The sequence below is a fragment of the Nanorana parkeri genome, unplaced genomic scaffold (genome assembly GCF_000935625.1).
Source record: "Nanorana parkeri isolate BGI_ZX_2015 unplaced genomic scaffold, ASM93562v1 scaffold221, whole genome shotgun sequence".
In the NCBI taxonomy this organism is placed as follows: domain Eukaryota; kingdom Metazoa; phylum Chordata; class Amphibia; order Anura; family Dicroglossidae; genus Nanorana; species Nanorana parkeri.
Genome location: NW_017306489.1, coordinates 1,340,294 through 1,367,207, shown reverse-complemented (window position 1 = coordinate 1,367,207; position 26,914 = coordinate 1,340,294). Strand labels below are relative to the sequence as shown.

The window sequence follows — 26,914 nt, the reverse complement described above, 5'->3', positions numbered from 1 at the left end:
ACCCCAAAACATAAGGGTGATAGATAAGATAGGATAAACACAAGGGAACTAGATACCACCTGTATAAGACTTTACCATTTGCTTCAGTCAGGCAAACATGGACATTTCCCTTAAATATTTGGGAACCCAATTTCTGTAATAACTCCTAGTCAGCCTCCCATGTGGTCATGTAGGATAGTTTTTTTGGAAAGCAAATTGAGGTGAGCACATACAGACCGTAAATTGCCCCTTTCTGCCAAAATCCTGCAGGCACCACTTTTTATATTGGGTGTGAAGTAAATTAGGAAATTACTTCCTGTATTGTGTATGAAGGAAATGTAGTATTTGGCACAGTCTAAATAACTCAGAGGAAGGCATTTCTGTTTTTGTAAGAAACTATTCTGGTGCGTATATGCCTTTGGAGCCAATGAAGTGTCCAATGTGTTACAATCCTTTATCAATTCACCATTGATAATTCACCATTCAGCCAAAATTGGAGCTGTGTATGGCTAGCCTAACACAATTGTGTCCTAGGGCAATACTCACCCACCACACTGTATCTATGATGGAGCAGCAGGCTCTTCTGACTTGGGCTACCAACACTTCCTCCTCTGCTCATCCCCTTTACATAGGGAGGAGATGTTCTGTAGTTTACAGAAGATTGCTGGGAAATCTGATAACATTGTTTGGGTTATCAGTTCAATGTACAAAAACTCGCAAGTATTCTGGAATTTTGTCAAGGTCAACATGTATGTTTCCGTGTAGAAAAGCCTGCATTAAGGCTGCTCTCAAATACTTTTTGTGTGTGTAGTAATTCAGGATTGCCTTTGTTACCCTCTGTGCCAGTGCTGCCAATGAAAGTATATCTTAACCCAAAAACAAAAACGTCATATATTGCAGCTTACCAGTCCTTAGCTGTAGTGGCTGCGGTGGAAATCTCTATAAATTAAGACCAGGATCAGTAGTGGACAGGGCCGGATTTCCCACAAGGCCACCGAGGCCCAGCCTTGGGGCTACATATTGCCTCTTTTTGTGCTGTCCTGTGCTTCTAAAGCCTGGAGTATAGAAAGTACCCATCCACAAGTAAGGCAAGCTGACTATTAGATGTGTAGAGGTTTGGCCACAGACACATATAGCCAAGTCGAAGAGCACAAGAACTACCACACCTACATTGGGGGTCCATTCACATCTCTAGATTGGGGTAAAGCATGTGATTTACCGCAATGCTTCTAAGTGCAGTACATTCATTTAAAACATGAGCATCAGGTGTAAAACTTGGTTCCCTATTGTCCACAGACCCCAAAACATAAGGGTGATAGATAAGATAGGATAAACACAAGGGAACTAGATACCACCTGTATAAGACTTTACCATTTGCTTCAGTCAGGCAAACATGGACATTTCCCTTAAATATTTGGGAACCCAATTTCTGTAATAACTCCTAGTCAGCCTCCCATGTGGTCATGTAGGATAGTTTTTTTGGAAAGCAAATTGAGGTGAGCACATACAGACCGTAAATTGCCCCTTTCTGCCAAAATCCTGCAGGCACCACTTTTTATATTGGGTGTGAAGTAAATTAGGAAATTACTTCCTGTATTGTGTATGAAGGAAATGTAGTATTTGGCACAGTCTAAATAACTCAGAGGAAGGCATTTCTGTTTTTGTAAGAAACTATTCTGGTGCGTATATGCCTTTGGAGCCAATGAAGTGTCCAATGTGTTACAATCCTTTATCAATTCACCATTGATAATTCACCATTCAGCCAAAATTGGAGCTGTGTATGGCTAGCCTAACACAATTGTGTCCTAGGGCAATACTCACCCACCACACTGTATCTATGATGGAGCAGCAGGCTCTTCTGACTTGGGCTACCAACACTTCCTCCTCTGCTCATCCCCTTTACATAGGGAGGAGATGTTCTGTAGTTTACAGAAGATTGCTGGGAAATCTGATAACATTGTTTGGGTTATCAGTTCAATGTACAAAAACTCGCAAGTATTCTGGAATTTTGTCAAGGTCAACATGTATGTTTCCGTGTAGAAAAGCCTGCATTAAGGCTGCTCTCAAATACTTTTTGTGTGTGTAGTAATTCAGGATTGCCTTTGTTACCCTCTGTGCCAGTGCTGCCAATGAAAGTATATCTTAACCCAAAAACAAAAACGTCATATATTGCAGCTTACCAGTCCTTAGCTGTAGTGGCTGCGGTGGAAATCTCTATAAATTAAGACCAGGATCAGTAGTGGACAGGGCCGGATTTCCCACAAGGCCACCGAGGCCCAGCCTTGGGGCAGAAGGGAGTAGAGGGGCAGCAGGGGTGTGAAATTCCTATCACCTGAAGCCTGGGACATGCAGTTCTGGGCACTGGGTGGGCAGTTTTTTCTACATTTAGCCCTGCTTTGGGCAAGAAGGGCTAAATGTAACAATTGGGAAGCTGCCACTTGTTTGTACAAGTGATCCCGGAGATGTTGCAGAGATCACGTGTATGCAGCCTGCAGGTCTGGTTGCCATTCTCCATTGGGGGGAGGGGGTTGGCAGGGAGGGCTGCACATTGAGGAACCTGGCCTTGGGGCAGCAGAAAGACTAAATCCGGCCCTGGGGTTGAACATATTATTTCTGCAGACTGTACAGCTGCACATGGGCCCTTTGGGACTTGGGGGTCTGTTAATACTAGAGTTGGGGTAGAAGGGTGCTGCTGGGAGTCCTTGCACTATGAAACAGACCTGGACACAGCTCACATCTACCATATCTAGTTGTCATTTCATACACAGTGAATTGGTCTTTATACTTGGCCAGTAATGGTATGGATGGCCTAAAAATAGGTCTTGCACAGGATCTCTATGTTGATTCAATCAGGGTAGGGGATTTTGTGGAAGAACCAGGTGAGTGTGACATGTGACCAAAGTCCTGTACGCAAACTAATTTAGTTTCCAGGGTGCTGGAATGTAAACTACAGTCACACACCCAAATTGGATGCAATTAAGAAAACTGCCCCCCACCCCCATCCCCTGGGCTTCCCCTGGAGGGAGAATTGATTTAATTATGCGGGCTCATTAATCTGGACAATGGGGAACACTGACCTGTTTATCATATCAATGCTTCTTATCTGTAGACACAATTAGGCAGCTAATTACCCCTTGAATTAGTAGCTGGGTGTTAGCATTACATTTAAATCAGTGTATTGGTTGCTGGAGGAATGGATGGTGGCTGCAAGTGGTATTTAGAAGTGAATCAGATTTAATGTGTAATTGAGGTTTTTATAAAGTGGCTTAAAGTCATTCTCAGACTGGCCCGGTTTAGTGTATTTATCGGGACAATATTCAGCAATACCATTAGCAGCATAATAGACCCATTACTAGATGAGATCAAACCACTTGACTGTGCTAGTATCTGCTGCATGGGGTGGAAGTAAATGTTAATTAGGGTGTGCACACCCAAAACTGATATCCTATAACTGCTCTGATAAGTGAGAGTTCAATGACCCGCTGGGTTCTTAAAGTACACCTGTTATGACAGCAATCTGGTCACGTCCATTGCATTTGTCCCTCCGAAACTACTGCTTGCCTGGCCTTCTATACTTCACAGAGCCAGAACAAACAAGTAACAGAGAAAGTCAGAAATCTTTATCTTCATCGTTGTTTTGGGTCAGCAACTCAGAGAGCATTGAAGCCATTGGATGAGCATGACAGCCAGACAACTAACACTGGCATACTGACACATGAGACAGAGGGCTCAGCATTGGCAGCCTGCCTATTTCTATAATCTAAAAGGATCAGTAAGGTCACACTGAGGTTTTCCAACAAACTGTGATAAGTGATTCTGAAGCACATATTATTGCCTCCTAGGGGGGCCCCTAAATAGCCTGAACATTGCATTAAATTGGTCTGTTTATGGCCAACCTTACAAGGGTGTCCCTATCTTGTCAATGTAGTCTGCATGTAAACCCCACCCTAATGGTATTTAGTTCCCTAAAGCACCATGTATCATAAACAATTGCCCTTTTGTTTAAATAAAACACTAGTTGTCACCTCTTTTCATCCTGCTCTGATCTCCAGCGACCTGTTTGCAGCGACTTCCTGTCTGCATGCACTCCAACAATGGTTGCATGGAGTTTCTCAGGATCGAATTCCGGTGGACAACAGTGGACCATGCATGCTTAATGTGTGTTGAAATGGCAACTTGTAGTCTCCACGGAGAGCCCATGTGTCCACCCAGGAGCACAACCGGAAGACAGACAGAGCATTGTCACCCTATAACAGGAAGAGCCCGAACAAGGACCTTTATGGCAGGATCTCCATTGAATTATTTTAATCAAAACTGCAGATTAAAAAAGTTACTAGCACGCCAGCGGTCCTAGCAACCAATAGCGGAATACCAAAAGAGGACATGGATCGATCGCCGACCTGCGCTGGGCTATGGCTTGCAGTGTATGCACTGGCCTTGGAGGCTGGCGCATCCACTGTCAGACAGCCATACCCGAGTGCAAGTCAGCGATCAATCAATGTCCGGACTGCGGGCCAGACAAAGGGCCTGGGTACGTCCCGTGGGTCGTAAAATACGCAGGTCTGCTCTGGATGTTTCTGTCCACAATATAAAAACATATAAGTAAGTGCAAAAGAACCTCCAACCAAAACATCTTTTTGTAGTTTTGGATAGAAAAGAGTTAGAGCATGTGCCAGGATTTTATGGCTGTCCTTGTCTCTGTTCAGGAGAGTCCCTGTTAACTCCTTCTAATTGTCTCTCTAATCTTTCCTATGATTCCCCCCTCATAAAAAATAAATAAATCCCGAGTTCTACTTACCCTGTCCACACTCCATTGTTGTCCCTGACTTTCTCCTTGGTCCAGCGGCAGAGGTCCTCTTTGGGCAGAACCACACTGGCCTAATTGTGCCCATTTTTTGTGAACCCGGCCTGTCATGTACACATCCCCCTAGGAGGAATGCCATCATGCATGTTGCGCCTACATCACTCCAGGTCTGAGCAATGCCTGGTCCTAGAAGAATGCCCCCTCACCCCCACCACCACCATTGCCAGAAAGGAGAGGAAGCTGCTGTGCTGCCGCCACTGAACCAACAAGAAGACTTCAAGAGAAAGGTATGTTAACAGATAGAACAAAATGCTTCCAGTGGTATATTGAACAGACCAAAGGGAAGCAAATGAGAGAATTTGATTGTTAGGGTTTACTCGTCCGTTTTTTTACTACGGGCGGACGGCAAGAGGTTAATGTCACTTCCTGTATGTATGAGGGCAGGGTAGATATCTCTAATGGGGACAAGTAATGTACCATAAAGCTGGCCATACACCTCACAACCATCGCACGACTTTCGTTGTGCGATAGTTGTAAGGTGATTAAAAGTTTGTACGACCTGCCCATCTTGGACAGGCAGATTGTACTTGCGATCATAAAAAGTCCTCTCCGCTGAGGGGAGGGCTTACAGATGATTGCAATGGTGAGCTGGCAGTGTGCACTTGCGCACCTCGACTGTGCGGCTTTCGTCTTGCGTTTGCGTTACCAACCCGCCGAAAATCATACGATTCGGCAGTTTTTCTAGCGTGCTCGTAAGACGAAAGTCGCGCGACCGTACAGTAAATGCAGTTGCACGCTGCCCATACACCTTACGATTATAGTACGATCGTAGGATCACCCGGATACGATAATCGTCAGATGTACGGGCAGCTTTAGACATACCGTAGCTCTGGTTGATACACGTTTTCTATCACTTTCTGCTGCTGGCCGTACCAGAGCACTCCTTGTATAGTCTCTTAGACAAAATGTTTTATTGTTTCTGAAATGGAAGGAAATCCTCTCTGGAATGGCATAATCAGCTCAAATTCACACACAATACTGGCAGAAAGTTACGATGCAAATAAAATCACATCAACCACCATCAGGAATGTTCAGGACTGCATGAATAGATTGGGGAAAATGGTGCCTATGACCTGAAAAGAGTGTTCACTTTGTCTTTCCGTTTACAGTAATAAGACCTCATTCACACGTCCTAAATTGGCCATTGTTCGGCAAGTATATTGCAGATACCTGCGGCCCGGGCGCTCCAATTAGTGGTGGCCACTCAGCCTGTACAACTTAATGACTCAGTAACCTGCAGTTGGGGACATATGTCCGACCCTGGATGCAGATAGATTGCATCCAGGGCCACACATCTGTCCCTAACCGCAGGTAACCATGGATACATGTGAAGTGTGATTGAGGCCTTAGAACAGGATTGTAAGCTTTCTCTGACTGTTAGTGAGAGTCAGCTGGGTTGGATTTCCCAACTTCCCTGTTTTATTCCCCAAGAGAAGTCTGCGCCAAGAGGTCTACAGAGTGCCCCTCTGTCCTGTCCCTAGGCACAAGCATGTATGTTCCCACAATTGGCCATAGTGGGGCAAGCATACTACTGATATCTCTGGCACTCTGATCAGCGGCAGCTGCTCGGCCTGCAGAACTCACTGACAGACTGAAAGGAGCCGGGGCTGTAAGCATGTATCCGCACATTCAGCAGTTACCTGCTGTTGGGGACATTTGTCCGACACTGGATGCAGATAGATTGAGTCCAGGGCCAAACATCTGTTCTTAACCACTGGTAATGAGGCCTTAGATCAGGCATTGTAAACCTTCTCTGATTGTTGGTGAGAGTTGGTCAGCTGGGTTGGATCCTCAAGTATTCTCTATTTTATTCCCCAAAAGTAGTGTGCACTCAGAAGTCTACAGAGCGCCTCTCTCTCCTTCCCCTAGGTATAAGCATGCATGTTCCCACAATGCAATTGTGCATGCCCAGCTGGCTCTAAAGTGATATTCATAGGCTAGAACACAACCCAGTAATGTTGTTTTAGCTTTGGATACAGCAAAGAAAGGTTAGAACCTCTCTCAGAATGTTACTGCTCCAAGGTGCCACACGGCTTCAGATTAGGGTTGCCACCTGTCCAGGATTCACCCGGACAGTCCGGGTTTTGAATGCTGTGTCCGGGTTTCATGGCAGCAGAAACCCGGACACAAGTTGTCAGGCAGACAGGGGCAACCAAAATTAAGATAGGGGCTACTGGCCCGCCACTAAAAATAGTCTCAACTGTGATATTTACATAGTAATGGGTGGCTCTATTACATATGAATAAGCAACGACTCGTTCTCCCCCAAAAAACGTCAGTGCGTCGCTAGAGTATGTTCGGGTTTCGCTTGAACAAAAGGTGGCAACCCTACTTCAGATTTTCAGCTACCATGTCCTACTCCACTATTTTATATGTGGGGGGCAGAGAACGGTGGGGTATTATTTTATATGGGGGGAGGCAGAGAACAGAGGGGAGGGTATTTATATTGTTGTTGTTAATATTTATTTGTTGTTGTTAATATTTATTTTTGTAACTTTATTCTGCCTTCAACATTTAAAAGTGTAATTTCATAAGATAATTTAAGAGGGTGGGTTTAGGGGCGGAGTTAAGGCCGAGGCAGGGTTGCGGTTAGGTGGGGCAACTGGTGGCGAGTAACTCTTAAGGCCTGGCTAGTAGCTCAGGACTTGAAATTTTGAGCCCTGGGGTCAATGATGTCCATTTTTTTTCATGACTATCTGTGTTTAACTGTCCAACTGGACTAGAAGTTGCCATACATGGCACAAATTGTGTCTGATTCCTGTTGAATCGGCCCAAATTTGAGCCAAAGGTGGCCGAATCGAAGGAACCAGGTGGAAAATTGTTGGATGACAAGTGACTGGAGCCAGTACTATTCAGGTAGTCAGACAGCCACAGGCGCGGACTATGTGAATACAACAGCAATTCCTCCATACATGCTGTTTAGCATGGAGAAGAGACCGGACTGATTTCTCTCGTTCAGCCCCCAGGGCTCAACATTAGAAATATAAGCGTAAAGCACAGACAGTTGTTTGGTTTCAATGCATGCTTAAATAGATTATTATTCAGGTTTTATATAGCACCAACAGTTTGCTCAGCGCTTGACAAAATAAAGGGGAGCCAGTACAGTTACAATACAATTCAATACAAGAGGGTTAGGAGGGCCCTGCTCAGGAGAGCTTACAATCTAGGAGAAAGTGTCACCTTCCCTATTCAAGACTAAAGATGAGCCTAGGCTTGGTGTGTGCCCAGCTCACCTGAATTCATCCTATCATGGTCAGAACTATGACTGCAACCCTCTCCTCCTGGCTCAATCAATGGTGACAGTTGCGCCGGGGGCACTTTTCCTCCCCTGACATATTGCTGCAGGGTGGGGAATGCACCTCTCTGCACCTGGGTGGGTCGGGAGGATGGGGTGGCAGCCATAGTTTTGAGCGGGCTTGAACAAACTCAAGCAAACTGGGTTCCCACCAAGCTCAGCCTCATCTCTATTCAGTACAAAGTTTTTGCAAAGCTCCCCTCGCGTCCCATAGATATTCACTTTCCAAATGTTCTTCCACCAAGCTTTTCTCTGTGACAGTTAGCACAAAAATACACAGTGTCAGATGGTGTCGGACGCTAAGGAGCGCAGTGACCTCACTCCCTCTGTCACGTGAAAGTACTTGGGCCTAGTGACTGGCTGCTGGACCCTAGCAAGACAGGGGAGCGTAGAATTGCTGGAAAGATGAGTGTAAGTATGGTCAGGAGGGCCCCTTTGCAAAGACACTTTGATTAGGGCCTGAATGGGCAAGGTGACAGGGTCTCTTTAATGCCTAACTCTTTAAAGCCTAAAACCCAGGCAGAACTTTTTTTTTTAAGTTTTGTATTGAGGGGGTTTAGTCAGCATGCGGGCTGCGGCTGATCTTTTTTATTTTAAAGACATGTTGTTTGGTTATGACTCCCTGTTTTTGGACTTGACTATACTAAAACTATGGCTGAAACTTGAAAACAGCTGGTTGTGGATTGCCACGATCATTTGTACAAGCCTGCTTCCCATTGATTTGTATTGCAATCGTCAATCAAGTGTACAGGTGAAACTCGAATAATTAGAATATCGTGCAAAGTTCATTTATTTCACTAATGCAACTTAAAAGGTGAAACTAATATATGAGATAGACTCATTACATGCAAAGCAAGATAGTTCAAGCCGTGATTTGTCATAATTGTGATGATTATGGCTTACAGCTCATGAAAACCCCAAGAACCCCAAATCCACAACCTCAAAAAAGTAGATTATTACATGCAATCAATAAAACAAGGATTGTACATAGAACAATATCGGACCTCTGAAAAGTACAAGCATGCGTATGTACTTGGTTTGGGCCCCTTTTGCAGCAATGACTGCAATTACTTTTGCATGATATTCTAATTATTCGAGTTTCACCTGTATGTGCAATCGACCTGCAGTTCCCTGGGATCAATTGCATTTACAGTAGCTGCTAGCTATCAATCGCAGGGAGTCGCAGCAACACACAACTTTACTTTTAAATTCAACGTCAAGTCAGTAAAAAGGAGGCCGGCGCAAATGACTGCAGCAATCAGACCATAATTACAGGCAATTTTCAGCCATACAAACATTTTGGAAAGTCATCCATGTGTTGTAACACTTTCTTATAGCTCTGTACATAGCCATTTGCATTCTGTGTGTTGTGTGTCTCTTACAGCTCTCCTTATAGCTAATTTTTATTCTGTGTGTTGTGTGTCTCTTATAGCTCAGTATATAGCCATTTTTATTCTCTGTGTTGTGTGTCTCTTATAGCTCAGTATATAGCCATTTTTATTCTGTGTGTTGTGTGTCTCTTATAGCTCAGTATATAGCCATTTTATTCTGTGTGTTGTGTGTCTCTTATAGCTCAGTATATAGCCATTTTTATTCTGTGTTACCACATTCAAAACATTACAGCAGCCTGCAGGGAGGAGAACCCTGCAATTCAGGTAAGTGGGGGGTGGATTTTGGGGGCTCAGGATGTGACCATGCTTAGCCTCAATGTACCTTTACGCAATTAATTCACTTACCCATAGAACCTTATTTTTTTTAGATCCTTGCACTACCAGTATTCACACTTCTGGCTGGAGGGCAAAGATGAGTGCAGGGCTTCTTAGAATGACACTTAGACCGGTCATGAGTCTTCCCGTGCCGCCTGACATCAATGTAGAGAAAAGGATTTTTCAGTAAAGTCAAATATAAAAGTGTCATATATCTCTTCCATGCTTGCTGAGTGGAACATTTCCCTAGATATTGTCTATTCCTTCTCTTTAGAGCGTTACTAGAAAAGAAAATGGCACCCTGCACTCAAGTTATAATACTTACCCTTCCAATTTTAGTATGCCATAGTTGATTGCTTGCAATACATCTTCTGTTACTTACCTGCTGAATTATGGAGCTGTAGCTAAAGACCCTGAAAATACGTACATGTGAATTCTTTGATTTCTACCTTACACTATTTACTTCTAAAAGGAGTGAATTTGCTATTTCTGTTATCACACAGATACAATGGGGAATATTTATCGATTCTATAGTACAGCAAGGCAATGCTGAACAGGAGCAGTGAGCTTTATTATAAGATGAGTAGAGATTGATTCATAAATGACCGCCTCCACTGTGTAAAGTAGAACTGCAACATAATAAATCTGACCCATTCACTAATTTATTGTACTTCTTTTCAATACAGGCCATCTTCTTATATCTTCATAAATTACCCCACTCCGATGTTCCAAAGAAGCACTGCACTACAATAAACTTGATGTAACCAACAGTAGCAGAACAATCGCCATAGCAACCCAGGCGGCCGTTATGGGGCCCAACCAGGACGAGGCACAAAGGGGTTCTCCTGATGCCGTGCAGGCCGCCTGGGTCGCTATGGCATCGCAGGCTGCTGGCTATCACTGGCGGCTCTGAGGAGGAATGCGCCACTGTTCAGATCACTGACAACCTGTCAGTGATCTGTTCAGCGGCAAGTTCCTCCTCACAGCCAATACGGAGTCAGTGACAGGCAGCAGCAGTGGAGAAGGCTGGGTCCAGCCACGGCAGCGGAGGAGGAAGTGGGGCCCGCCATCGCCCGTGGACAGTTGATCGGGGCTGACAGGTAAGAGGTGTGCAGGGGTGTGACCAGCCCACCTGAGACCCCACCATAGAGACTCTATGGTGGGCTCTGCAAGGGGAATAACTAGAAATCGCAGGGGCCCCATATAACATTTTGCTATGGGGCCCAATTTCTAGTTACACCCCTGGTAACCACTTATTGTACTTCTGCTCAATACAGGTCGTCATCTTCGCCAAATCTCAGACTTTTGCAAATCTGTCTCAGGTGCTTAAGGTTTCCGGCCCAGGGGTTTTACTCAGTTTGAGGCAGGATAATTTGCATGTCATTTTGTCACCAAGTTGCTTAATAAATGTGTCTCTGTCTTAGAATTAGCTTACCAATTGGTTTCACTTGTGACCTACACGGATCAGCACATTATGACCACTGAGAGGTGAAGTGAATAACAAATTATCTGGTTTTCAATGGCCCCTGGAAGTGGGGGGATATATTAGGCAGCAAGTGAACATTTTGTCACTGAAGTTGATGCGTTGGAAGCAGTGTAAATATTTGAGCGACTTTGACAAACGCCAAATTGTGATGTGTAGACTATGTCAGAGCCACTCCAGAACTGCATCTCTTGTGGGATGTTCCTGGTCTGCAGTGGTTAGGACCGACCAAAAGTGGTCCAAGGAAGGAACACCAGTGAACACACAACAGGGTCATGATGCACAAGTGGAGCGAAAACTGGCCTGTTTAGTCCGATCCAATAAAAGTGCTACTGTAGTTCAATTTGCTGAAAAAGTTAAAGCTGGTTCCGATAGAAAGGTGTCCGAACACACAGTGCATTGCAGTTGGTTGCGTAGCCAGTCAGGGTGCCCATGCTGACCTGTGTCCACCCCCAAAAGCACCCACAATTGGCACATGAACATCAGAACTGGACCACAGAGCAATGGAAGGCAGCGGCCTGGTCTGATGAATGACATTTTCTTTTATATCATGTGGATGGCCAGGTGTAGGGGTGTGGGTGTATGTGTCTTACCTGGGGAAGAGATGGCACCAGGATGTTCTATGAGAAGAATAAGACAAGGTGGCAGAGGCATTGTGATGCTTTGGGCATTTGCTCCGCAGGGAAACCTTGGGTCCTCCCATTCATGTGGATGTTACTGACACCACCTACCTCAACATTGTTGCTGACCAAGTGCACCCCTTTATGGAAACGGTATTCCCTGATGGCAGTGGCCTCTATAGCTGGAGTGTGAGATCATTTAAGCTGCTTCTTACTGCTGGTCTCATGAGGTTATGATGTCACCATTGTTTGGCTCACTGTGCAAGCATCTCACTCTTGCTTCTGCTTCTTTCCCTCTGCGAGTCTGTGCTTCCCACACCACTCTAGCCATCTTCCTGACCCGAATTTCCACTCACATGTAAACTATTTACCTTTATCGATTCCAACCAATATAATGTGCGTGTGACTACTCTGCACGTACTTTAGTTTCTTCCCCTAAACTGATAACGACCAGCAGGTTAATGGTTAACCAACCGACGTGTTCTAGTACCATGAACTTTTACACACACCTCAGTGCTGCTGATCTACTGCAGTCAATTCATTCCCATCTACATGCACTCACACTCTGCTAAACATCACTACCCTAGATAGACTTCCTGCTGGAGACTATGGGCCATGCCTGTGCAAAGTGTCTGAATGTCTGCTTGTAACCTTAACCAGGGGGCATGGGACAGGGTGACAACTGATCGTTTTGTAGTAGATCAGCTGCGCTCCATATGGCGTTATATCCTTCCACAGTTGTGGTGCTCGCAGTGATAATACAGATGGCACTATGTAATCTCAAGGCATTGCATAGAAGATCAAACACTCAAAAGGTTTAAAGTGTGAATTTTTGTTCTTTATTAAAACACCTGTCACATGCAACATCAAAGCCAACATTTTGGGGCCATGCAGGTCCCTTCATCAGGGCAACATAGACAACACCCTGATGAAGGGACCCTGCATGGCCCCGAAATGTTGGCTTTGATGACAAATGTTCAATAAGAAACAAAAATTCAGACTATGAAGTTTGTGAGTGCTGGTGCTCTCTTATACCGAGGGTGACAACCGAGATGCCATCACTCCATAACAGCACTATGAATACATGAACCATCTATGTCCTCACTAGAATGATACCCTGTAGCTTCAGTTTGATATATTAACCCCTCCAGGTGGAGCTTTATTAAATGGTTTATGTCCCGGTAAAATGCTGTGGTAGCCCCAGATGGCTGAAAGATAAAAGTTTACAGAACATGTCATCTCATAACCTATTTTTTTTTTAAATGGGGGGGGGGGGGGGGGGGGGTCATGCCCAATAAATATGCCCATTTGGAAAATGCTACATAATACAATGAGTGTACTGTATGCATTGTCGTCAAAATGTATTCCATATGCGTAAAAATTTTCAGCCTGTCAAGTATAAAATTGCCTGATTTGTTACCGTTTGGTTCCCCCCTGAACTCTGCTGAACCAGCAGCACAACTCTCCACTGATTGAGGGAGATGGCAGAATGAATAACGTTATAACAAAATGTTCCAATGTGCATTCCATTATGTTCTATTACATTGCAGCATTTCCAGTGCTGTTCACACAACACCATTGTCAGCTGGTCTGGACCCCTGAAACACCCAGTGGGATGAGGTATGCCACCGGGTCCCTGCCTCTCTCCTGACACTGTTGGGCTCTCGGTCTCAAAACTGAGTGTCAGTCATTTTGGTGTCACCCCTGCAATGGTGCTACCACTTGTTACGGCACTGCTGGTGGAAAAGACTAACAGTGGTGGGTATGCAGCTGTCAGAATACACGACCAGTGACTGCAACCAATTGGCAGCTGTTAGTATTCAGTTGACAATATTTCACTCGGCTCCTTTGATTTTTGTGATCAAAGGATATCAGGCGAGAAGCTGCCAAAAGTGCCACCTACTGAACGCATTGGGGCCGGTTCATCAAGAAGCCAGACAAAGGGCTGCCAACAGTTTCCCACTTTAGGACCCATATAGCAATACATAAATTAGGGATTTGGTACCAGGAGGTAGCCCTCTCCTTGCTGTGGTGGAACTACAAATCCCATTAGGCATTGCAAGACCAATAGCCACAGGAATGACTTCTAGAAGCAGATGCATTCATGGGATTTGGAGCATAATAATATTAATGATTTTAACCCTGATGCATGCCACAGTACAAAGCTGGGGCCCACTAATTAAGTGACAGTGCTGGTGTCCTGTGTGTGAGGGCACGACAAGTGTCAGCAGTCCCTGGCCATTTAATGAACAGGGACTGCTGACCCTTGTAGTGCCCTCACACACAGGACACCAGCACTGTCACTTAATTAGTGGGCCCCAGCTTTGTACCTTCCACCTTCACCATGAGCGATGCTGCTGCATCAAGCTCATGTCTAGTGCCAGCTTCCATTTGAGGCTTCTTACACAGGTATTTTGAGTCACACCATCGCAGTTTATCTGGGAGCCGCCTCGCCTGGTGGCGTTTTAACTTTTCCCGTCATGAAGCGTTCGGAAAAGATGAAAGAAGCAAAGATCCTTCCACCTAGAACAGACCGAAAATATATTAGGAGCAATTGAAGCAAATCATAAAAGGAAGAACTCAGGGGGAAATTTTTTTTGAATCCTTGCAGTGGAGCTACCCCCACACTACAAAGGGTTAAGTGCTCATTTTTGCCTAGGTGGGAAAAAACCACAGTTACTCACCCAACCCTCAGAGCCGGCTGGCTGTGACAGCACTCCCTCTCCTACGCTCCAGCCATGATATCTCCCTTGGCATCCTTAAGTCCTATAGACTGTAGAACGTGATGACTCAGGGACCTTAGACCACTGCAGCGGAGAGAGGCTCCAGGGACCGGACCAAGCACACACAGGCTCTGCGGATCAGGCTCCGGACCAAGCACACACGGGCTCTGCCGATCAGGCTCCGGACCAAGCACACACGGGCTCTGCCGATCAGGCTCCGGACCAAGCACACACGGGCTCTGCCGATCAGGCTCCGGACCAAGCACACACGGGCTCTGCCGATCAGGCTCCGGACCAAGCACACACGGGCTCTGCCGATCAGGCTCCGGACCAAGCACACACGGGCTCTGCCGATCAGGCTCCGGACCAAGCACACACGGGCTCTGCCGATCAGGCTCCGGACCAAGCACACACGGGCTCTGCCGATCAGGCTCCGGACCAAGCACACACGGGCTCTGCCGATCAGGCTCCGGACCAAGCACACACGGGCTCTGCCGATCAGGCTCCGGACCAAGCACACACGGGCTCTGCCGATCAGGCTCCGGACCAAGCACACACGGGCTCTGCCGATCAGGCTCCGGACCAAGCACACACGGGCTCTGCCGATCAGGCTCCGGACCAAGCACACACGGGCTCTGCCGATCAGGCTCCGGACCAAGCACACACGGGCTCTGCCGATCAGGCTCCGGACCAAGCACACACGGGCTCTGCCGATCAGGCTCCGGACCAAGCACACACGGGCTCTGCCGATCAGGCTCCGGACCAAGCACACACGGGCTCTGCCGATCAGGCTCCGGACCAAGCACACACGGGCTCTGCGGATCAGGCTCAGGGGACCGGTCCAAGCACACACCGGCTCTGCGGATCAGGCAAACAACTTTATTTTAATGCCTAGACAAAAGTGAGCACTTAACCCTTGCAGTGCTGGGGTAGCCCCACTACAAAAAGGTAAAGAAAGTTTGCCTGCAGTTCTTTTTTAAATAGAAACGGAAGTTTAATCTGCTTATATTTTGCCTTTCCTGGTTCCTCCAGCAACATTTTTATATAAAGCCAGTTTACATTATATACACTTCATTTTGAACAGGAAATGCCATCACTGGGTCTCTGCACAATGCAGGCAGATTAATGGATGGTGGGAGGAGTCAGCAGGGTGCTGTACATAGCTTTTCTGCCTCACCCTGCCTCAGTACTCTTCTCTCAAGAGCCCTCAGCCCTAATATAAGCAGCGGGCTAGCTTTTGGGAGGAGCTATGCAAATATCAAGATGCCTTGATGGGTGATCTCAGTCTGAAGGAGTGGGCATTGCTAGGCAGGCTGCATGGACATGGACTGCCCACATGTGACACGGAGCCTTCAGGACTAAACATTTAAATCCAATGGAAGTGGTGGGCCAAGAAAGAGCTTGATGCTGCCGAATGTCCTCCAGCTAGGAATGAGGCAGCCTCCGACCTGCTGCCGCTTCTAATGCATTGTCAGAAGCTCGCAGGGTGGGGAAAAAAAAAAAAAAAAAAAAGGAGGAAGCCATTTGAGTCCAGGAGAGGAGCTGGTACAACTGTACAAGACTGAGGGTAGGGGTAGAGAACAGCTTTGATAAGAAACCGTACAGTCTGTAAAAAATGTCAAAATGATTCTTTAATTCAAGGATCAAGGCAGCTAAAGTTCTATGCAAATCTGAACTTTTCCTGCTATAGTTGGTCATGGTCCTTCTACCTGCCAACCCGTAGCCCTGTGTAAGGGATGGAGCTCAACAAGAACAGGTTAGAGCGGTGGTCTCAAAGTACCGGCCTGTGGCCCACGAGCCGGTACTATGTGGCCCGCACCAATCAATCCAAGGATCGTGCCTTCTCCCTGCAAAAAGAGGAGGGGGCTCTGTATTACATTTTACATGTGGTTGTGCAGGGGGGACTGGGCAGTGCTATTTTATGTGTGTCAGGGGGGGTGTATTTTTTTTGTGTATGTACAGGGGGGTGTATTTTATTTGTGCAGGGGGGGGGGGAAGTATCTTTATGTGTACGTAGGGGGTGTATTAGGCAACATTCACACCTGCAAGTTTAGGTGTGATTAGGGATTCCTGAGTCAGGAACTTGCGTTTTCCCCTACAGTAGAAATCTCTAATCTGATGTTTACAAGCGTCAGCTGTCACCCGTTCAAGTTAATGATCAGGTGACAGCAGCTGAATGTAAACGCCCGCACACTGCATGTAATGGTATGTGATATTACTACATGCGGTTAGACAACACTCCCTGGATGCGCAATCATTGCGTCCGGGGATAGTAATCGATTCCTAACCAAATGTAATCATATCACATACCACTACATGCCGTGGGCAGGCGTTTACATGAAGCTGCGGTTACCTGATTATTAACTTGAACGGGTGACAGCTGCTGCTTGTAAACACCAGATTAGGGATTCCTGCTGCAGGAAAAACGCAAGTTCCTGACACAGGAATCCCTAGATCACATCTAAAAAGGTGCCCATACACCTTACGACCATCGCAAGACTTTTGTCTTGCGATGGTCGTATGCTTATTGAAAGCTCGTACGATCTGCCCATCTTGGACGGGCAGATCGTACTTGCGATCATCGAAAGCCTGCCCCGCTGAGGGGCGGGCTTCCGATGACCGCAATGCAGAACGGGCAGTGTGCGCACACCGGCCCATTCCGCAGCTATCGGACGAGCAGGCTAGAAACCCACCGACAATCGTACGATTCTCGGCGGGTTTTCGAGCACGTTTGTTCAACAAAAGACATGCGACCGTACAGTAGAGACCGTACAGTAGAAACTGTCGCACGCCTTCCATACACTGTACGATTCTCGTACGATCGCAGGATTTCCCGCGATTCTCGTACAGTGTATGGGCACCTTTAACCTACAGATATGGGGCCTTGTGGTTTGTGTATTAGTGTCCATAATCTCAAACCGGATATAGTTAAATTTCCATGTTCCTATGAATCAGCATAATGCGTCTGTGTGCAAGAGTGCAGGCCCGGGTCAGAAGTCCCCTCCATTTCATACATAAGGCCGATTATGAAGACATTCAAGCTACAGAAGGCAACCACGCCGTTCTCGTGCCGCGAGGCATTTATTCAAAATATTCAATCAAGAACATTGTTCACTTCAAATTAACCCAAATGCCAGCGATTCTTTCAAGTTCAGCTGCATGAAATCCTTCCAAAATGTGGAAAATCGGAGAATCAACATTAGAAAATGAAACTGAGGTCACGGATGATAGTGAGGAGGTTGTGGGAATATTTGCTTAGGCCAGGGGTAATCCACCTCAGAACTCCAGAAGCAAATAGTAGTCTCAGCACAGCTGGCATGCCAGGGTTGCCTATTCTGGCTAAGGGCCCATTCACACCACATCCAGACAATTTCCAGACACAAAATGCATCCCTATGCCATTTCTGGCCTCTGTTCACACCAGCGCAGTCTGTTCCAGACCAGAAATACTGCATGTCTCATTTTGCCTGGTCTGAAATGCACTGAACTACAAAACGCATACACACATAAAAGCCCATGTTAAGCGCATACAAAAAAGGGGAGGTGCAACCAAAACAAAGAAGAGTTGCATTGCCGACTGCTGCATGAGTCCTCATTTGTGGTCACCATCAGTGCAACTTTCTCCAAGTCCAGGTATTCCCCTTTTGAAAGAGCACTTGGAGCCCTGATAGAGGTTCTACATTTGTCCCCAAAACACATCGGCACTCTTTGATGCTTTTAGCAATAAAATCTCCTTTGGACTCTGGTGACACCTCCGTTTGTTCTAATCTTGACTTTGCGAGACACCACACCAAAATAAGTGCATGCAACAGAGGCCTCCACCCTTTACTGGGTGCATCCTTGTGCGAGTTGGGCAATTCTAGTAAATCAAGGATAAATATGATTGTCACGTGTCATCATGTCTCATGATTGAGCAAACGCAACAGGTGGACACTGTATATTTGTATCCTAGCAGGTGCTCCATATTACTGTGCTCCACCTGTAGGTGCCAATACATTTCAGAGGTGGGAGGGGGGGGGTCTGGAAGGCAATAACTCTGGAATATAAGTAAAAGTAGGTCAGCACATGCGTCTGTATAATAACTTCCATGTTTGGACATCAAGTCTCTAACAAAACCCATAGTGGTATTTGCCCAACATCTGGAATCAGATTAGCCGCCCTAGGCAACACTTCTTTCCAAGCTTCTGTACACGAGGACCAAAGCCTCAGCATAACTTACCATCACTGCTCAAGCTGTAGTTAGCCCCACGTCCCTAACGCCATCATTTCTTCAATTCAGCCTCAATTGCTGCCACAATTTTCATCAGCTTGGACTCCTTATCCACATAGCCATCGCCGTTCTAGTGGATATGGGAGGAAAAAAAAAAGTTTAATAAAATATCTATAGCTCACATATGGGCAGTGAGCCCTTAGAATATGGATGAAGGCCATAGAGCCCCCACATGCAGGGGAAAACTTTGTAGCCCTATATCCGTATCATTTCTTGCTCATGGTTTTATGCCACTTCTAGATGCATCTCATATCTGCTCTCTACCAAATCCTGCCCACTACCATGTTAGAGCCAGCGATGCATTCTCCTACCACCCCGGGTCTCATCAGCATAACCTCCTACTGCAGTGTTAAAGTTAAAATCTAGGTAAAGAGAAAAAAAAATGTTTGGGAGCAGTTTCATAAACTACAAGGAGGTCTCCTGCAAAAGCCACTTGTAACTGTTTTTAAAAGAGGCAACAGTCAATCAAATGAGATGGAAGCACACAGGGCAGGACTGGGAGGGCCACATTGGCATTACAGCCATTGACCATCACTGCGTCATGTAGGAGAATGACAACATACTGGTAAGGTGTGGAAAGCCTATAACCTCTGTACTGTGCTTTCAGAGGAGCTGAAACCAAGAGAACAGAGAATCCCAGGTGCTGCACAACAGATGGGAGATCTGAAAATCCACTTCAGCTCCACTTTGAGCAGATATGCTAGGTCACCTGCTGAGCCACAGCCTATGGAAACTCAATGAGAAGCAGTAAGAAAGTCAGCACATGTGCATAGAACACACCTGATTGCACGCCCCCCCCCCCCCCCCCCCCCTCACCCACACACCCACTCACCCACTCACCCACTCACCCACTCATGTGCCCTCTTCCAGTTTGAGTTCACTGTACAGAAGATTATAAAGAGGTCCTACCAAGCCCCAATTCAGGTATTTTTCCTGGAGTTCAATGTTAAGAAAAATGTTTTGAGAAGTGTATGGAACTTTTAGAGAACAGTAGGGGATGCCAATTTAGAGGTGGCACGTTACAGCCTTCTAGGTCCACCATGAGGCTTTAGATTCTGTAGGCCAAATGTTCACAGTAATTATAAGCGCGGTGCAGACCAAAACATTTCTACTATATTCTGGACCCACCACCCTGTGCCACCTTTCAGCAGTATATGGATAACCTTCCAACTAAAGAAACCTGTAGCGACCAAATGAAGCCTAGCAGAATTAGGACTTCCCTTACCTTCTTGGAGTGCACAAGCTTTCCATTAACCTTCACTTCAAGCCATCCTGTAGCAGTTGGGGTACCTTCGCCATCCTGAAATAAATTACCCAGATTAGGAGGTTTACTGCCATACTTCAATAGTTTACACAATTTAGACTTCAGGAATGTGAACTTACAATTTTCAGCAGCCCTGGGAACCGTTTTTCCAGGTCCTTCTTTAACTGCTGAAACTAAAATGAAAAATAAAAATGTATTAATGCACCTACACAAACAGACACAGGTAAGTAGCACAGTCTTAGTTTTCAGACTATTTTAGCCCCAACTATAAACATACACTGCCCAGTCAAAAAAAGTGACCTGGATTTCAGACAGTGTTATGATCTGGGGTTGCTTCAGTTGGTCAGGTCTAGGTTCAGCAATGTTATGTCCCCACCAAAATATATAGCTGCCTTCCTGTATATACTGAGCGGCCAGGTTTTTCCATCAATTGATTTTTTTCTACTCTGATGGCACATTGGGCATATTCTAAAATGACAATGCCAGGAGTCAGGGGCTCAAATTATGAAAGAGTGGGTCAGGGAGCACGAGGCAACATTTTCACACATGGATTGGCCACCAGAGTCCAGACCTTAACCCCATTGAGAATCTTTGGGATGTGCTGGAGAAGACTTTACACAGGTCCGACTCTCCCATCACCACTACAAGATCTTGGTGAAAAGTTAATGCAACTTTTGATTATTATACAGGATTTATATAGCGCCAATAGTTTGAACAGCGCTTTACAATATAAGGAAGACATTACAGTCACAATACAATTTAAGACAAGATGGTAAGGAGGGCCCTGCCCGTGAGGGCTTACAATCTAAAAGATAAAATGTTGTGACATCGCAGAAGCGTATCGAAATTATGTCATGGTGAATGCGTGCCGTAATCAAATCTAAAGGCGGTCCAATGAAATGTTTGTGACTTTTAGTGGGGCAGTGTATATACAAAAGCACTATAAAGAGTGTTTAAAGAACCAACCAGGGTCTCACTAACACACACGCACCTCCATTGCCAATGATTCATTTTCCTAGAAGCAGTAGAAAACCAAATCTTCCCTTGCATACATGTGGCCAGGACTTTGACCCTCCCCTCATAGAGAACAGATCAGTCTGTCAGAACACATACTGCTGTGTATTTAAAACCCGCCATGTTCTCCCAATCTATAAATTACGTAGCAAATGTAACAGTAAAAACTTTAGACTGCCAAGCCCCAAATACAGTCTGCTCAGAGCACCCCCATTCCGCTGATTAGAGGTTTTCTGAACCCTGCAAACAGAGGATCCACTGTATGAGTGAAATACTTCAGTTTAGCAGGGATTTCTTTTTATTCCTATTACATGAATTTGGGTGGAGTAGAGTGGAATCAAACAAGAACCCATTAAGCAAATCAGCCTATTAGCAACAACCCAAACAGGACATTCATTGGTTCTAGGTTTTATTGTCTTTTCAGGCAAATATCCAGAACATCACAGATTTGTTTCAATGGGTCATACCCCATGTCTTGATAAGGTCACTGAGTTCTAGTAACTATATGCTGACAGTAGATTTTTAAAAACTGTTGCACCAAGGTACAATTCTTTTGGAAATGTAATGCATTTCACGGAAGTAAATGTAGTTCTGCAGTGGTGTAAGCGGAATGACAGCACCCGTGCCAAAAGGATAGACCCATGCAAGACCCAAGTATATAACCAAGCTTGGCTTTGTGCAACATTAAGAATCTGTAAGCTTCAGCATTGTAGAGCTGAACCTACTGAGCCATCATTGCAACTTTACCCATAGAGGTTACAGCAGGGCATGACATGACGATGTGGTATGCATTTTTTGATCTACCCATTTTAGGGGCCAAGATGACCCCATAATCTGCAGGAACCAGCACTGCGGGAGAGGAAGTCATGGATCGTCATGATTGTGGAAGAACAGTCTAAAATTAAGAAACTCAAGCCCTGTAACCATATTAGAAGAGTCTTACCTTGGGCTGGTACCCTCAGGCTCCACTAAAAGAAAAAAAAAAAAACACAAAAAAAATTAACGATCTGCTCTTTTTATACAGTTTGGATATGCTTTAAACTGGTTCCTGCATTTGACTAGAAAGCGGTCATCATCTAACCCTTTGTACTTGTGATGACCAGAAAAGTAGCATAAAACTGAATCTAGCACGCATTATAAAACCTAATCTCAGACTCCATAAATAAAAAATTGTGTTAATGAACTGTTAAAACACCGAAACCCCCAACTACATTACTACTGACCTACAAAAGTCACATGGTTTCATTGTAAGGAAAAAGTTGTACCGAGACCTATGGACGCTACCCTTCTTGAGCCTCCCCTTCTGAAAATGCCTGTTATTTGGACTTCATGCTACTCCAATAGCTTCCAAACTTCAAAAAAGGAGCCGTTCCATGTACGCTCTACTCTAGCGGACAATAGGTCTGGTTTAAAGTCACACCATATGACTAAACCAATTTTGGATCCACATTTTAGGATTTGCAGAACATGGGAAAGAACAGTAATGCCACCAATATACTAGGGGCAGCAACATGTTCAGTACCTTGTTCAAAGAATGTTCTATATGGCAACAGTGAGCCAGCACTGCACCTCAGAAGTGGATCTGGAGGAGAGACAGTCACACTTTGAGCCTATAGCGCCAACTTTCCTCCTTTCACTCCCCCACATTGCAGTGGTAAGAGGACAGTGAACACTCCTATTGTCACTAAGAACAGTTTGATATTCTTATAATGACTCAAATCAAGGCTACTTTCTATAAATGCATTATATCTGTGAGGGGGAAGTGTCCACCGAGAAGGAATACTTTAGCTGAGTCTTGCTTCTTATTGTGGCAAATAAAATAAGAAAGTTCCCCAAGATAGAGTACACCCATCTTTGAGTCACTCCTTCCACTATACTGTCCTTCACAAAACCCAACCAGAAAAGCAAGACTTAGTCCTGCAGTGACAGGAGTGCAGACCTGTGACATTCAGCACACATCTCACCACCAAAAACCCTGAGAAATAAAACAGTTTGGGGATTTATCACTCCTGCAAGTACAAGAAGTATTTTTTTTTTGTAACATTGGTCTACATCAGGAGTGTCAAACTCAATTTAATCGTGGACAACATCAACATTATGGTTGCCCTCAAAAGTATCTGTAAAGGCCGTGACACTGCACGCGAAGCCGTGCAGAGCGAAGCAAAGCTATCCGGCACGGAGCTTTGCGTGCAGTGTGTGAGCTGAGTGCAGTCAGATGATTGACAGCACCTTCAGCCAATCGGCTCGTCCGTAACAATCGAGCCGATTGGCTGAAGTTGAAATTGTTCATCTCGGCACGCTCAGCTCCGCGAGTTGTCACAAGCTGACATGCCGAGGAGAAAATTACATGACACACTGCTCGCAAAGGCAGCGCGCCACCGCTCCGCGCTGCTTTGCCTGCAGTGTGTCACGGCCTTAAGACTATATAAAAATGCATCTAATCTTTAATCACAATTGCCTCTGCATTCGATTATCACTGGTTTTAGTAATAACTTAATACCTACATCTGAAAGTAGAAGTCTAGGAAATGGCCTGGTGGGCTGGATTCGGCCCCTGGGCCTTGAGTTTGACACGTGGTCTACTCTACATCACTAAAAGTGGTTAGGCAACATTGCAATTTGTATTTAAAGCAGACTGCTCAGCCATTTCTGAAGGGAATGCTCAGGCTACCCATGACTTGAAGATCTTTGAGACTATGAGCTCTGCCTGTCCTCAATTGGCTCGCTAGTGTAACAAGTCACTATGAATGTTGGGTCTACCTTGTGTATTTTTGCTTGGCTAGGTTGGCTCAAACACCCTCAGTACGAAGTCCTTCATCCAGCTAGCAAAATAACTACTCATCACTTGGGCATATCAATTGCAAAGCGCTGCTTAGTGTATGGCTAAGCTTATTATAGAAAGCAGTGGTGAAATTGTAAGTGATGGTCAGTTACACTCACAGCTTCATGATCCAACCTGCCTCATCTGCCGCAGACATGCAACATGCCATTGCTTTTCAACAGAATGCCACTAGAGAGTAATATTGCATGCGACATGTAAAGCAACCATGCAGTAAAATGAATCCAATCCCCCACCCGATATAACAAAATGCAGGGAGCTTTTGTAGATTTTATTTGTGGACCCTCCCACTTTCTCACAGGAAGGCCAAGTGACCTCCACAGCAAGCACCTCACATGGGGCTAATCAATAAGAGGGTAATTGGTTTCTGCAACATCTGCTTTAAAGTGAACCCTCAAATTTGAGGCAACCGTACAGGAACCTAGCAGTGCCCTACTCCATAAATTAAGCCTTGTATTCTATTGAGCCTCCTAGAATTCTAAACCCTGGCAGTACATGGCACCTTGACTTTTGGCCCAGTTGGTTTTGAAGGACAACTGCACCTTTGTGCTTGTCAATACTGTAATAAGCCTAGCACACCTACATCAGTAATGTACATGCTGTACCTTCTTTCCCCATACATAGACTAACATTTTGCTATAGTCGTCCCAACTTAACCCTGAAGCTAAAATTAACCAGAAATGATAATTACCAACTGAGCACCTAGAGTCTTGAGGAGGAACGAGTACACAGGAAGTACTTTACAAGTCCCATTCAATACAGTTGAAGCTCCCTTCTGTTCCCCCTCTTTAGTGGACACGTTGAGGAGATTTAGCAGCATTCACACGCTCACTGCTCTACCTCAGCATGGAAAAGAAACAAGTCTCTGGCATTATGCACCTGGGTGAATCCAACAAAGCCCAGTAAGCAAGATTTTGGTAAAATTTCAACCAATTGGCTCCACGTGCTCACCGGTTACCACAATTGGTGAAGAATTGAGGCATGCTTTACTGTGCCTACTGCTAATAGCTTTGACCGGGCCCCGTGTCCTCTGGCTTTGGGCTTTGACATGTGCAGTTGACTTGCAGCTTAGCTCCTGACTCGGGTTTGAATTGCCATCGGCTTTTATGGGAATGTAAAACCGGTTTGAATCAAATGAAAGCCTGTCACCACTGGTCCTGAAACACACAGGGGCAGCCATGCTTTATTCTACCACATGCATAGGGCTGTTAGAGGCATTGGGATCCCATAATAGCCCTCCTCCCACAGACATGGCTGCCATTCAGAGCCATTATCAACCACAAAGTCATTGAGATCAGTACAGGTACATCAGGAAGGTCAGATATAAATAGATCCAGAACTAGACGCTAGTAATACAGCCTCAGGAAATGTCAAACATAACACATTCACCACACCTCGGTAGCCTAGTGACAATGGTTACATAAACGCTTCTAGCCACAACCTGTCACCCTCATAAGACCCAGCCTCCTGAAAGAAAGGACTGCCTGCCACTCACCTGTCCAAGCTTTGTCTCCACCGTGTTACATAACCCCATCACTGGCATGAAAAGAGCATTTATCTTACCAATGTCCATTCAAACTTAAGGAAACCTCACCCGAAGCTTCATGGAGGCTGCCATTGCCAACTCATTCTAAACCTTTGGATTCAAAACCTTTGAAAATTGCTAACTTAAATAGATTAAGATGTGAGCTTGCGTCAGGTCAGTGCCTGAAAGAACTGCAGGAGGTGTTCAAATTAACCCTTGCAGTGGGGCTATCCCGAATGCAAGAGTTAAGTGCACATTTTTGTTCTAGGGATGAAACTAAAGAATATAATCACCTGATCCTCTGTCCCACCCATCTGCTAGACCAGTCCCCATAGCAGCAGTGTATTTAGGTTTCATGCTTCCCTAGGCAAGATGAAACGCAGCACAACCACAGCCACCCATCTAAATTTGTCGCAACCCTTAATGACATTTTGCGTAACCTGTCAGTCTCTGGATACAGCTTCTGACAGGTTGCACTTAGCGTTGCAGGGAAGCCGGGGTCTCAGGTGGGCTGTAAAGGATCTCTGGTGGGCTCTGCAGGGTCTCAGGCTGAGATGATGAAAGACCCTGCACAGCCCATTTGAGTCCCCGCAAACCCCACCAGAAACCCTGCACAGCCTACCTGACTGTCCATGATGGGCTGCGCAGGGGTCCCATTCCCTGCACACATGCTGCTCCTCTTACCTGCAGCTCCCCAGCCTGCTTCCAGGACATGCCAATTCTTCCCGCAACCTGGAGCCGCAGAAGCTTCTTCCTCAAAATCGCCTGTAGCCTCCACCGGCTGGGCCGTATCTCCCTCGGCCCCGCCTCCTCTTTCACCCAGCAGCCACCTGATTAGGCAGCCGAGGCTGTCTGATTTTGTGCACCCGGCACCAGCTTTCCCCTCCGATTTGGGGCAGCATATTTTGCAGCCCCCTTGCAAATTGCTGCTCCAGGCAAACGCCCTGTTTGCTTTGCAGTAAACACACACGGTTATGCTACCGTGCCATCAAAGCTGTTGTGGAACTACATGTCCCATGAGGCATTGCAAGACTGACAGCCACGGGCAGAGGAGTGATGGGTTTGTTTCATTACAGCTGGAGGGCCAAGGTTGACCTACATACATTTCAATCAGAACACTTAGAGAATTGTATCAATAGACGGACGCCCAGAATAGCCAGTGGGAGGATATTGGGAACATTGTTTCTAGGAGTGAATGCTACAGGTGGAAATAAAGATTCACACGTCAGGTTATAAAGCTCCCCGTTCATCCCCAGATGGAGGGACAGCTCCTCCTGACTTTATGAACTATGACAGGTGATCGGCATCTTTATTGCCTATGAAAACACTTTTCAG

At 45.7% G+C, this 26,914-nt stretch overlaps 2 long non-coding RNA genes across 2 annotated transcripts in view; one reads left to right on the top strand and one right to left on the bottom strand.

Moving 5' to 3' along the window:
- The first annotated feature begins 3,599 nt into the window (after positions 1–3,599).
- Positions 3,600–14,465, top strand: LOC108786680. Its single transcript, XR_001941220.1, has 3 exons — positions 3,600–3,610; positions 9,359–9,361; positions 14,366–14,465. It is a non-coding gene; the product is annotated as an uncharacterized LOC108786680 (long non-coding RNA).
- Positions 14,466–20,212: 5,747 nt separating this feature from the next.
- LOC108786679 overlaps positions 20,213–26,914 on the bottom strand; it is a 7,282-nt gene continuing 580 nt past the window's right edge. Inside the window, exons 2-4 of the long non-coding RNA XR_001941219.1 lie at positions 22,160–22,184; positions 20,322–20,375; positions 20,213–20,238 (exon numbers count right to left, since the gene is read on the bottom strand). This is a non-coding gene — a long non-coding RNA (uncharacterized LOC108786679). The remainder of the gene's footprint in view (positions 20,239–20,321; positions 20,376–22,159; positions 22,185–26,914) is intronic.